This window comes from Cervus elaphus, chromosome 19, assembly GCF_910594005.1.
Source record: "Cervus elaphus chromosome 19, mCerEla1.1, whole genome shotgun sequence".
Classification (NCBI taxonomy): Eukaryota; Metazoa; Chordata; class Mammalia; order Artiodactyla; family Cervidae; genus Cervus; species Cervus elaphus.
In genome coordinates, this window is record NC_057833.1 from 99,641,554 (window position 1) to 99,655,556 (window position 14,003).

The window sequence follows — 14,003 nt, forward strand, 5'->3', positions numbered from 1 at the left end:
CCCAAGACGAAAGGATGTCTGAATCCCCTGTGGAGACCACAGAGAAAGACCTAGTTCCCCACCTCATCGTGACCGGAGGCCTCACATCCTTTGAAAACTCCAGACGTACGCGGAGATCAGTGCCTCCAAGGGAGACGATGCCTGACTCCTCGTGAAACTTGATAGGAGTCCCAGGATTCCTGTGGCACGTGGAAAGGGACCCTTGGTCTCCCGCCTCAGCTGGAGAGGCGTTCCAATTGCCCTGCCAAGCCTCGAGGAGAATCCCGAGTTTTCCCTCGCAACTAGGCAGGAGTCCTGCCGTCGCTGAACAAACACGTGGGAGGAAGGGCCATCCCCGTCGTAACTCGACAATATACCCCAGGCTTCCGCCGCAACTCGAGAAAAACCATGAGACTTCCCCCTCGCCGTGAGATGAGGCCCGATTCCCCTGCACTGCGTGCAGAGCAATTCCGTGTTGCACATCACACATGAAAGGAGCATTGATTTCCTTGATGGCACTCCAGAGAAACCCCAAGAACACTGTTTCAAGGCTAGAGGTATCCTGAGGTCACTGTAGTAACACGAAAGAGCTCCGTGGACCAAAAATCAACTCGAGATGTGAGGTTAGTTCCTGGCTTCGACTCCAGAGGAATACCACCTTACCACAAGCACCTCAAGAGGAGGCTTCTCTCAGCTCTAGGTATGTGAGAGGGACCCTGAGTTTGCGGCCTCAAGTGGAATGGACACCGCGATGCCCTGACTCGAAATAAGGCCGGATATCCCTGCAGTGACTTGAATGCAGGCTCGTCTTGCATCTCCCAAGACGAAAGGATGTCTGAATCCCCTGTGGAGACCACAGAGAAAGACCCAGTTCCCCACCTCATCGCGACCGGAGGCCTTACATCCTTTGAGAACTCTAGAGGTACGCGGATATCAGTGCCTCCAAAGGAGACGATGCCTGACTCCTCGTGAAACTTCATAGGAGTCCCAGGATTCCTGTGGCACGTGGAAAGGGACCCTTGGTCTCCCGCCTCAGCTGGAGAGGCGTCCCATTTGCCCTGCCAAGCCTCGAGGAGAATCCTGAGTTGTCCCTCGCAACTAGGCAGAAGTCCGGTCGTCCCTGAACAAACACGGGTGTGGAAGGGCCATCCCCTTGGTAACTCGAGAATATACCCCTGGTTCCCGCCGCAACTCGAGAAAAACCATGAGACTTCCCCCTCGCCGCGAGATCAGACCCGATTCCAATGCACTGCGTCCAGAGCAATTCCATGTTGGACATCACACATGAAAGGAACCTTGATTTCCTTGATGGCACTCCAGACAAAGCCCAAGAACACTGTTTCAAGGCTAGAGGGATCCTGAGGTCACTGTAGCAACACGAAAGAGCTCCGTGGACCAAAAATCAACTCGATATGAGAGGCTGGTCCCTGGCTTCGACTCCAGAGGAATACCACCTTACCACAAGCACCTCAAGAGGAGGCTTCTCTCAGCTCTAGGTATGTGAGAGGGACCCTGAGTTTGCGGACTCAAGTGGAATGGACACCGCGATGCCCTGACTCGAAATAAGGCCGGATATCCCTGCAGTGACTTGAATGTAGGCTCGTCTTGCATCTCCCAAGACAAAAAGATGTCTGAATCCCCTGTGGAGACCACAGATAAAGACCTAGTTCCCCACCTCATCGCTACCGGAGGCCTCACATACTTTGAAAACTCCAGAGGTATGCGGAGATCAGTGCCTCCAAAGGAGACGATGCCTGACTCCTCGTGAAACTTGATAGGAGTCCCAGGATTCCTGTGGCACGTGGAAAGGGACCCTTGGTCTCCCGCCTCAGCTGGAGAGGCATCCCAGTTGCCCTGCCCACCCTCGAGGAAAATCTCGAGTTGTCCCTTGTAACTAGGCAGGAGTCCTGACGTCGCTGAATAAACAGGTGTGTGAAAGGGCCATCCCTGTCGTAACTCGAGAATATACCCCAGGTTCCCGCCGCAACTCGAGAAAAACCATGAGACTTCCCCCTCCCCGCGAGACGAGGCCCGATTCCCCTGCACTGCATGCAGAGCAATTCCGTCTTGCACATCACACATCAAAGGAGCCTTGATTTCCTTGATGTCACTCCAGAGAAACCCCAAGAACACTGTTTCAAGGCTAGAGGGATCCTGAGGTCACTGTAGCCACACAAAAGAGCTCCGTGGACCAAAAATCAACTCGAGATGAGAGGTTAGTCCCTGGCTTCGACTCCAGAGGAATACCACCTTACCACAAGCACTTCAAGAGGAGGCTTCTCTCAGCTCTAGGTATGTGAGAGGGACGCTGTGTTTGCAGCCTCAAGTGGAATGGACACCGCGATGCCCTGATGCGAAATAAGGCCGGATATCCCTGCAGTGACTTGAATGCAGGCTCGTCTTGCACCTCACAAGATGAAAGGATGTCTGAATCCCCTGTGAAGACCACTGAGAAAGCCCTAGTTGCCCACCTCATCGTGACCGGAGGCCTCACATCCTTGGAAAACTCCAGAGCTACGCAGAGATCCGCGCCTCCAAAGAAGACGATACCTGACTTCTCGTGAAACTTGATAGGAGTCCCAGGATTCCTGTCGCACGTCGAAAGGGACCCTTGGTCTCCCGCCTCAGCTGGAGAGGCGTCCCAATTGCCCTGCCAAGCCTCGAGGAGAATCACGAGTTGTCCCTCGCAACTAGGCAGGAGTCCTGACGTGGCTGAACAAACACGTGGGTGGAAGGGCCATCCCCGTCGTAACTCGAGAATATACCCCAGGTTCCCGCCGCAACTCGAGAATAACCATGAGACGTCCCCCTCGAAGCAAAATGAGGCCAGATTCCCCTGCAGTGCATGCAGAGCAATTCCGTGCTGCACATCACACATGAAAGAAGCCTTGATTTCCTTCATGGTACACCAGAGAAACCCCAAGAACACTGTTTCAAGGCTAGAGGGATCCTGAGGTCACTGTAGCAACACGAAAGAGCTCCGTGGACCCAGAATCAACTCGAAATGAGAGGTTAGTCCCTGGCTTCGACTCCAGAGGAATACCACCTTACCACAAGCACCTCAAGAGGAGGCTTCTCTCAGCTCTAGGTATGTGAGAGGGACCCTGAGTTTGCGGCCTCAAGTGGAATGGACACTGCGATGCCCTGACGCGAAATAACGCCGGATATCCCTGCAGTGCCTTGAATGCAGGCTAGTCTTGCATCTCCCAAGACGAAAGGATGTCTGAATCCCCTGTGGAGACCACAGAGAAAGACCTAGTTCCCCACCTCATCGTGACCGGAGGCCTCACATCCTTTGAAAACTCCAGACGTACGCGGAGATCAGTGCCTCCAAGGGAGACGATGCCTGACTCCTCGTGAAACTTGATAGGAGTCCCAGGATTCCTGTGGCACGTGGAAAGGGACCCTTGGTCTCCCGCCTCAGCTGGAGAGGCGTTCCAATTGCCCTGCCAAGCCTCGAGGAGAATCCCGAGTTTTCCCTCGCAACTAGGCAGGAGTCCTGCCGTCGCTGAACAAACACGTGGGAGGAAGGGCCATCCCCGTCGTAACTCGACAATATACCCCAGGCTTCCGCCGCAACTCGAGAAAAACCATGAGACTTCCCCCTCGCCGTGAGATGAGGCCCGATTCCCCTGCACTGCGTGCAGAGCAATTCCGTGTTGCACATCACACATGAAAGGAGCCTTGATTTCCTTGATGGCACTCCAGAGAAACCCCAAGAACACTGTTTCAAGGCTAGAGAGATCCTGAGGTCACTGTAGCAACACGAAAGAGCTCCGTGGACCACAAATCAACTGGAGATGAGAGGTTAGTCCCTGGCTTCAACTCCAGAGGAATACCACCTTACCACAAGCACCTCAAGAGGAGGCTTCTCTCAGCATTAGGTATGTGAGAGGGTCCCTGAGTTTGCGGCCTCAAGTGGAGTGGACACCGCGATGCCCTGGCTCGAAATAAGGCCGAATATATCTGCAGTGACTTGAATGCAGGCTCGTCTTGCATCTCCCAAGACGAAAGGATGTCTGAATCCCCTGTGAAGACCACAGAGAAAGACCTAGTTCCCCACCTCATCGCGACCGGAGGCCTCACATCGTTTGAAAACTCCAGAGGTACGCGGAGATCAGTGCCTCCAAAGGAGACGATGCCTGACTCCTCGTGAAACTTGATAGGAGTCCCAGGATTCCTGTGGCACGTGGAAAGGGACCCTTGGTCTCCCGCCTCAGCTGGAGAGGCGTCCCAATTGCCCTGCCAAGCCTCGAGGACAATCCCGAGTTGTCCCTAACAACTAGGCAGGAGTCCTGACGTCGCTGAATAAACAGGTGTGTGGAAGGGCCATCCCAGTCGTAACTCGAGAATATACCCCTGGATCCCGCCGCAACTCGAGAAAAACTATGAGACTTCCCCCTCGCCGCGAGATGAGGCCCGATTCCCCTGCACTGCGTGCAGAGCAATTCCGTGCTGCACATCACACATGAAAGGAGCCTTGATTTCCTTGATGGCACTCCAGAGAAACCCCGAGAACACTGTTTCAAGGATAGAGGGATCCTGAGGTCACTGTAGCCGCACGAAAGAGCTCCGTGGACAAAAATCAACTCGAGATGAGAGGTTAGTCCCTGGCTTCGACTCCAGAGGAATACCACCTTACCACAAGCACCTCAAGAGGAGGCTTCTCTCAGCTCTAGGTATGTGAGAGGGACCCTGAGTTTGCGGCCTCAAGTGGAATGGACACCGCGATGCCCTGACTCGAAATAAGGCCGGATATCCCTTCAGTGACTTGAATGAAGGCTCGTCTTGCATCTCCCAAGATGAAAGGATGTCTGAATCCCCTGTGGAGACCACAGAGAAAGACCTAGTTCCCCACCTCATCGCGACCGGAGGCCTCACATCCTTTGAAAACTCCAGAGATACGCGGAGATCAGTGCCTCCAAAGGAGACGATGCCTGACTCCTCGTGAAACTAGATAGGAGTCCCAGGATTCCTGTGGCACGTGGAAAGGGACCCTTGGTCTCCCGCCTCAGCTGGAGAGGCGTCCCAATTGCCCTGCCAAGCCTCGAGGAGAATCCCAAGTTGTTCCTGGCAACTAGGCAGGAGTCTTGACGTAGCTGAACAAACACGTGTTTGGAAGGGCCATCCCCGTCGTAACTCGAAAATATACCCCAGGTTCCGTCCGCAACTCGAGAAAAACCATGAGACTTCCCCCTCGCCGCGAGATGAGGCCCGATTCCCCTGCACTGTGTGCAGAGCAATTCCGTGTTGCACATCACACATGAAAGGAGCCTTGATTTCCTTGATGACACTCTAGAGAAACCCCAAGAACACTGTTTCAAGGCTAGAGGGATCCTGAGGTCACTGAAGCAAAATGAAAGTGCTCCGTGGAACAAGAATCAACTCGAGATGAGAGGTTAGTCCGTGGCTTTGGCTCCAGAGGAATACCACCTTACCACAAGCACCTCAAGAGGAGGCTTCTCTCAGCTCTAGGTATGTGAGAGTGACCCTGAGTTTGTGGCCTCAAGTGAAATGGACACCGCGATGCCCGGACGCGAAATAAGGCCGGATATCCCTGCAGTGACTTGAATGCAGGCTGGTCTTGCATTTCCCAAGACTAAAGGATGTCTGAATCCCCTGTGGAGACTAAGGAAAAAGACATAGTTACCCACCTCATCGCGACCGAGGCCTCAGATCCTTTGAAAATTCCATAGGTACGCGGAGATCAGTTCCTCCAAAGGAGACGATGCCTGACTCCTCGTGAAACTTGATAGGAGTCCCAGGATTCCTGTGGCACGTGGAAAGGGACACTTGGTCTACCGCCTCAGCTGGAGAGGCGTCCTAATTGCCCTGCCAAGCCTCGAGGAAAATCCCGAGTTGTCCCTCGCAACTAGGCAGAAGTCCTGACATGGCTGAAGAAACACGTGGGTGGAAGGGCCATCCCCGTCGTAACTCGAGAATATACCCCAGATTCCCGCCACAACTCGAGAGAAACCATGAGACATCCCCCTCGCCGCGAGATGAGGCCCGATTACCCTGCACTGCGTGCAGAGCAATTCCGTGTTGCACATCACACATGAAAGGAGCCTTGATTTCCTTGATGGCACTCCAGAGAAACCCCAAGAACCCTGTTTCAAGGCTAGAGGGAACCTGAGGTCACTGTAGCAACACGAAAGATCTCCGTACACAAAAAATCAACTCGAGATGAGAGGTTAGTCCCTGGCTTCGACTCCAGAGGAATTCCACCTTACCACAAGCACCTCAAGAGGAGGCTTCTCTCAGCTCTAGGTATGTGAGAGGGACCCTGAGTTTGCGGCCTCAAGTGAAATGGACACCGCGATGCCCTGACTCGAAGTAAGGCCGGATATCCCTACAGTGACTAGAATGCAGGTTCGTCTTGCGTCTCCCAAGACGAAAGAATGTTTGAATCCCCTGTGGAGACCACAGAGAAAGACCTAATTCCCCACCTCATCGCGACCTGAGGCCTCAAATCCTTTGAAAACTCCAGAGGTACGCGAAGATCAGTGCCTCCAAAAGGGACGATGCCTGACTCCTCGTGAAACTTGATAGGAGTCCCAGGATTCCTGTGGCACGTGGAAAGGGACACTTGGTCTCACGCCTCAGCTGGACAGGCGTCCCAATTGCCCTGCCAAGCCTCGAGGAGAATCCTGAGTGGTCCCTCTCAGCTAGGCAGGAGTCCTGACGTCGCTGAACAAACACGTGTGTGGAAGGGCCATCGCCGTCGTAACTCGAGAATATACCCCAGGTTCCCACCGCAACTCGAGAAAAACCATGAGACTTCCCCCTCGCCGCGAGATGAGGCCCGATTCCCCTGTCCTGCGTGCAGAGCAATTCCGTGTTGCACTTCACACATGAAAGGAGCCTTGATTTCCTTGATGGCATTCCAGAGAAACCCCAAGAACACTGTTTCAAGGCTAGAGGGATCCTGAGGTCACTGTAGCCACACGAAAGAGCTCCGTGGACCAAAAATCAACTGGAAATGAGAGGTTAGTCCCTGGCTTCAACTCCAGAGGAATACCACCTTACCACAAGCACCTCAAGAGGAGGCTTCTCTCAGCTCTACGTATGTGAGAAGGACCCTGAGTTTGCAGCCTCAAGTCGAATGGACACCGCGATGCCCTGACTCGAAATAAGGCCGGATATAACTGCAGTGACTTGAATGCAGGCTCGTCTTGCATCTCCCAAGACGAAAGGATGTCTGAATCCCCTGTGGAGACCACAGAGAAAGACCTAGTTCCCCACCTCATCGCGACCGGAGGCCTCACATCCTTTGAAAACTCCAGAGGTACGCGGAGATCAGTGCCTCCAATGGAGACGATTCCTGACTCCTCGTGAAGCTTGATAGGTGTCCCAGGATTCCTGTGGCACGTGGAAAGGGACCCTTGGTCTCCCGTCTCAGCTGGAGAGGCGTTCCAATTGCCCTGCCAAGCCTCGAGGAGAATCCCGAGTTTTCCCTCGCAACTAGGAAGGAGTCCTGACGTCGCTGAACAAACACGTGGTTGGAAGGGCCATCCCCGTTGTAACTCGAGAATATACCCCAGGTTCTCGCCGCAACTCGAGAAAAAACAAGAGACTTCCCCCTCGCCGTGAGATGAGGCCCGATTCCCCTGCACTGCATGCAGAGCAATTCCGTGTTGCACATCAAACATGAAAGAAGCCTTGATTTCCTTGATGGCACTCCAGAGAAACCCCAAGAACACTGTTTCAAGGCTAGAGGGATCCTGAGGTCACTGTAGCAACACGAAAGACCTCCGTGGACCAAAAATCAACTCGAGATGAGAGGTTAGTCCCTGGCTTCGACTCCAGAGGCATACCACCTTACCACAAGCACCTCAAGAGGAGGCTTCTCTCAGCTCTAGGTATGTGAGAGGGACCCTGAGTTTGCAGCCTCAAGTGGAATGGACACTGCGATGCCCTGACGCGAAATAAGGCCGGATATCCCTGCAGTGACTTGAATGCAGGCTCGTCTTGCATCTCCGATGACGAAAGGATGTCTGAATCCCCTGTGGAGACCACAGAGAAAGACCTAGTTCCCCACCTCATCGCGTCCGGAGGCCTCACTTCCTTTGAAAACTCCAGAGGTACGCTGAGATCAGTGCCTCCAAATGAGCCGATGCCTGACTCCTCGTGAAACTTGATAGGAGTCCCAGGATTCCTGTGGCACGTGGAAAGGGACCCTTGGTCTCCCGCCTCAGCTGGACAGGTGTCCCAATTGCCCTGCCAAGCCTGGAGGAGAATCCTGAGTTGTCCCTCGCAACTAGGCAGGAGTCCGGACGTCGCTGAACAAACACGTGGGTGGAAGGGCCATCCCCGTCGTAACTCGAGAATATACCCCAGGTTCCCGCCGCAACTCGAGAAAAACCATGAGACGTCCCCCTCGCCGCGAGATGAGGCCCGATTCCCCTGCAGTGCGTGCAGAGCAATTCAGTGCTGCACATCACACATGAAAGGAGCATTGATTTCCTTGATGGCACTCCAGAGAAACCCCAAGAACACTGTTTCAAGGCTAGAGGGATCCTGAGGTCACTGTAGCTACACGAAAGAGCTCCGTGGACCAAAAATCAACTCGAGATGAGAGGTTAGTCCCTGGCTTCGACTCCAGAGGAAACCACTTTACCACAAGCACCTCAAGAGGAGGCTTCTCTCAGCTCTAGGTATGTGAGAGGGACCCTGAGTTTGCGGCCTCAAGTGGAATGGACACTGCGATGTCCTGACGTGAAATAAGGCCTTATATCCGTGCAGTGACTTGAATGCATTCTCGTCTTGCATCTCCGAAGACGAAAGGATGTCTGAATCTCATGTGGAGACCACAGAGAAAGACCTAGTTCCCCACTTCATGGCGACCGGAGGCCTCACATCCTTCGAAAACTCCAGAGGTACGCGGAGATCAGTGCCTCCAAAGGAGATGATGCCTGACTCCTCATGAAACTTGATACGAGTCCCAGGATTCCTGTGGCACGTGGAAAGGGACCCTTGGTCTCCCGCCTCAGCTGGAGAGGCGTCCCAATTGCCCTGCCAAGCCTCGAGGAGAATCCCGAGTTGTCCCTCGCAACTAGGCAGGAGTCCTGACGTAGCTGAACAAACACGTGTGTGGAAGGGCCATCCCCGTCGTAACTCGAAAATATACCCCAGGTTCCGTCCGCAACTCGAGAAAAACCATGAGACTTCCCCCTCGCCGCGAGATGAGGCCCGATTCCCCTGCACTGTGTGCAGAGCAATTCCGTGTTGCACATCACACATGAAAGGAGCCTTGATTTCCTTCATGACACTCTAGAGAAACCCCAAGAACACTGTTTCAAGGCTAGAGGGATCCTGAGGTCACTGAAGCAAAATGAAAGTGCTCCGTGGAACAAGAATCAACTCGAGATGAGAGGTTAGTCCGTGGCTTTGGCTCCAGAGGAATACCACCTTACCACAAGCACCTCAAGAGGAGGCTTCTCTCAGCTCTAGGTATGTGAGAGTGACCCTGAGTTTGTGGCCTCAAGTGAAATGGACACCACGATGCCCGGACGCGAAATAAGGCCGGATATCCCTGCAGTGACTTGAATGCAGGCTGGTCTTGCATTTCCCAAGACTAAAGGATGTCTGAATCCCCTGTGGAGACTAAGGAAAAAGACATAGTTACCCACCTCATCGCGACCGGAGGCCTCAGATCCTTTGAAAATTCCATAGGTACGCGGAGATCAGTTCCTCCAAAGGAGACGATGCCTGACTCCTCGTGAAACTTGATAGGAGTCCCAGGATTCCTGTGGCACGTGGAAAGGGACACTTGGTCTACCGCCTCAGCTGGAGAGGCGTCCTAATTGCCCTGCCAAGCCTCGAGGAAAATCCCGAGTTGTCCCTCGCAACTAGGCAGAAGTCCTGACATGGCTGAAGAAACACGTGGGTGGAAGGGCCATCCCCGTCGTAACTCGAGAATATACCCCAGTTTCCCGCCACAACTCGAGAGAAACCATGAGACATCCCCCTCGCCGCGAGATGAGGCCCGATTACCCTGCACTGCGTGCAGAGCAATTCCGTGTTGCACATCACACATGAAAGGAGCCTTGATTTCCTTGATGGCACTCCAGAGAAACCCCAAGAACCCTGTTTCAAGGCTAGAGGGAACCTGAGGTCACTGTAGCAACACGAAAGATCTCCGTGCACAAAAAATCAACTCGAGATGAGAGGTTAGTCCCTGGCTTCGACTCCAGAGGAATTCCACCTTACCACAAGCACCTCAAGAGGAGGCTTCTCTCAGCTCTAGGTATGTGAGAGGGACCCTGAGTTTGCGGCCTCAAGTGAAATGGACACCGCGATGCCCTGACTCGAAGTAAGGCCGGATATCCCTACAGTGACTAGAACGCAGGTTCGTCTTGCGTCTCCCAAGACGAAAGGATGTTTGAATCCCCTGTGGAGACCACAGAGAAAGACCTAATTCCCCACCTCATCACGACCTGAGGCCTCAAATCCTTTGAAAACTCCAGAGGTACGCGAAGATCAGTGCCTCCAAAAGGGACGATGCCTGACTCCTCGTGAAACTTGATAGGAGTCCCAGGATTCCTGTGGCACGTGGAAAGGGACCCTTGGTCTCACGCCTCAGCTGGACAGGCGTCCCAATTGCCCTGCCAAGCCTCGAGGAGAATCCCGAGTGGTCCCTCGCAGCTAGGCAGGAGTCCTGACGTCGCTGAACAAACACGTGTGTGGAAGGGCCATCGCCGTCGTAACTCGAGAATATACCCCAGGTTCCCACCGCAACTCGAGAAAAACCATGAGACTTCCCCCTCGCCGCGAGATGAGGCCCGATTCCCCTGTCCAGCGTGCAGAGCAATTCCGTGTTGCACTTCACACATGAAAGGAGCCTTGATTTCCTTGATGGCACTCCAGAGAAACCCCAAAAACACTGTTTCAAGGCTAGAGGGATCCTGAGGTCACTGTAGCCACACGAAAGAGCTCCGTGGACCAAAAATCAACTGGAAATGAGAGGTTAGTCCCTGGCTTCAACTCCAGAGGAATACCACCTTACCACAAGCACCTCAAGAGGAGGCTTCTCTCAGCTCTACGTATGTGAGAAGGACCCTGAGTTTGCGGCCTCAAGTCGAATGGACACCTCGATGCCCTGACTCGAAATAAGGCCGGATATAACTGCAGTGACTTGAATGCAGGCTCGTCTTGCATCTCCCAAGACGAAAGGATGTCTGAATCCCCTGTGGAGACCACAGAGAAAGACCTAGTTCCCCATCTCATCGCGACCGGAGGCCTCACATCCTTTGAAAACTCCAGAGGTACGCGGAGATCAGTGCCTCCAATGGAGACGATTCCTGACTCCTCGTGAAGCTTGATAGGTGTCTCAGGATTCCTGTGGCACGTGGAAAGGGACCCTTGGTCTCCCGTCTCAGCTGGAGAGGCGTTCCAATTGCCCTGCCAAGCCTCGAGGAGAATCCCGAGTTTTCCCTCGCAACTAGGAAGGAGTCCTGACGTCGCTGAACAAACACGTGGTTGGAAGGGCCATCCCCGTTGTAACTCGAGAATATACCCCAGGTTCTCGCCGCAACTCGAGAAAAACCATGAGACTTCCCCCTCGCCGTGAGATGAGGCCCGATTCCCCTGCACTGCATGCAGAGCAATTCCGTGTAGCACATCAAACATGAAAGAAGCCTTGATTTCCTTGATGGCACTCCAGAGAAACCCCAAGAACACTGTTTCAAGGCTAGAGGGATCCTGAGGTCACTGTAGCAACACGAAAGACCTCCGTGGACCAAAAATCAACTCGAGATGAGAGGTTAGTCCCTGGCTTCGACTCCAGAGGCATACCACCTTACCACAAGCACCTCAAGAAGAGGCTTCTCTCAGCTCTAGGTATGTGAGCGGGACCCTGAGTTTGCAGCCTCAAGTGGAATGGACACTGCGATGCCCTGACGCGAAATAAGGCCGGATATCCCTGCAGTGACTTGAATGCAGGCTCGTCTTGCATCTCCGATGACGAAAGGATGTCTGAATCCCCTGTGGAGACCACAGAGAAAGACCTAGTTCCCCACCTCATCGCGTCCGGAGGCCTCACTTCCTTTGAAAACTCCAGAGGTACGCTGAGATCAGTACCTTCAAAGGAGCCGATGCCTGACACCTCGTGAAACTTGATAGGAGTCCCAGGATTCCTGTGGCACGTGGAAAGGGACCCTTGGTCTCCCGCCTCAGCTGGACAGGTGTCCCAATTGCCCTGCCAAGCCTGGAGGAGAATCCTGAGTTGTCCCTCGCAACTAGGCAGGAGTCCTGACGTGACTGAACAAACACGTGGGTGGAAGGGCCATCCCCGTCGTAACTCGAGAATATACCCCAGGTTCCCGCCGCAACTCGAGAAAAACCATGAGACGTCCCCCTCGCCGCGAGATGAGGCCCGATTCCCCTGCAGTGCGTGCAGAGCAATTCAGTGCTGCACATCACACATGAAAGGAGCCTTGATTTCGTTGATGGCACTCCAGAGAAACCCCAAGAACACTGTTTCAAGGCTAGAGGGATCCTGAGGTCACTGTAGCTACACGAAAGTGCTCCGTGGACCAAAAATCAACTCGAGATGAGAGGTTAGTCCCTGGCTTCGACTCCAGAGGAAACCACTTTACCACAAGCACCTCAAGAGGAGGCTTCTCTCAGCTCTAGGTATGTGAGAGGGACCCTGAGTTTGCGGCCTCAAGTGGAATGGACACTGCGATGCCCTGACGTGAAATAAGGCCTTATATCCGTGCAGTGACTTGAATGCATTCTCGTCTTGCATCTCCGAAGACGAAAGGATGTCTGAATCTCATGTGGAGACCACAGAGAAAGACCTAGTTCCCCACTTCATGGCGACCGGAGGCCTCACATCCTTTGAAAACTCCAGAGGTATGCGGAGATCAGTGCCTCCAAAGGAGACGATGCCTGACTCCTCATGAAACATGATACGAGTCCCAGGATTCCTGTGGCACGTGGAAAGGGACCCTTGGTCTCCCGCCTCAGCTGGAGAGGCGTCCCAATTGCCCTGCCAAGCCTCGAGGAGAATCCCGAGTTGTCCCTCGCAACTAGGCAGGAGTCCTGACGTCGCTGAACAAACACGTGGGTGGAAGGACCATCCCCGTCGTAACTCGAGAATATACCCCAGGTTCCCACCGCAACTCGAGAAAAACCATGAGACTTCCCCCTTGCCGCGAGATGAGGCCCGATTCCCCTGCACTGCGTGCAGAGCAATTCCGTGTTGCACATCACACATGAAAGGAGCCTTGATTTCCTTGATGGCACTCCAGAGAAAACCCAAGAACACTGTTTCAAGGCTAGCGGGATGCTGAGGTCACTGTAGCAACACGAAAGAGCTCTGTGGACCAAAAATCAACTCGAGATGAGAGGTTAGTCCCTGGCTTCGACTCCAGAGGAATACCACCTTACCACAAGCACCTCAAGAGGAGGCTTCTCTCAGCTCTAGCTATGTGAGAGGGACCCTGAGTGTGTGGCCTCAATAGAAATGGACACCGCGACGCCCTGACTAGAAATAAGGCCGGATATCCCTGCAGTGACTTGAATGCAGGCTCGTCTTGCATCTCCCAAGACGAAAGGATGTCTGAATCCCCTGTGGAGACCACAGAGAAAGACCTAGTTCCACACCTCATCGAGACCGGAGGCCTCACATCCTTTGAAAACTCCAGAGGTACGCGGAGATCAGTGCCTCCAAAGGAGACGATGCCTGACTCCTCCTGAAACTTGATACGAGTCCCAGGATTCCTGTGGCACGTGGAAAGGGACCCTTGGTCTCCCGCCTCAGCTGGAGAGGCGTCCCAATTGCCCTGCCAAGCCTCGAGGAGAATCCCGAGTTGTCCCTCGCAACTAGGCTGGAGTCCTGACGTCGCTGAACAAACACGTGGGTGGAAGGGCCATCCCCGTCGTAACTCGAGAATATACCCCAGGTTCCCGCTGCAACTCGAGAAAAACCATGAGACTTCCCCCTCGCCGCAAGATGAGGCCCGATTCCCCTGCACTGCATTCAAAGCAATTCCGTATTGCACATCAAACATGAAAGG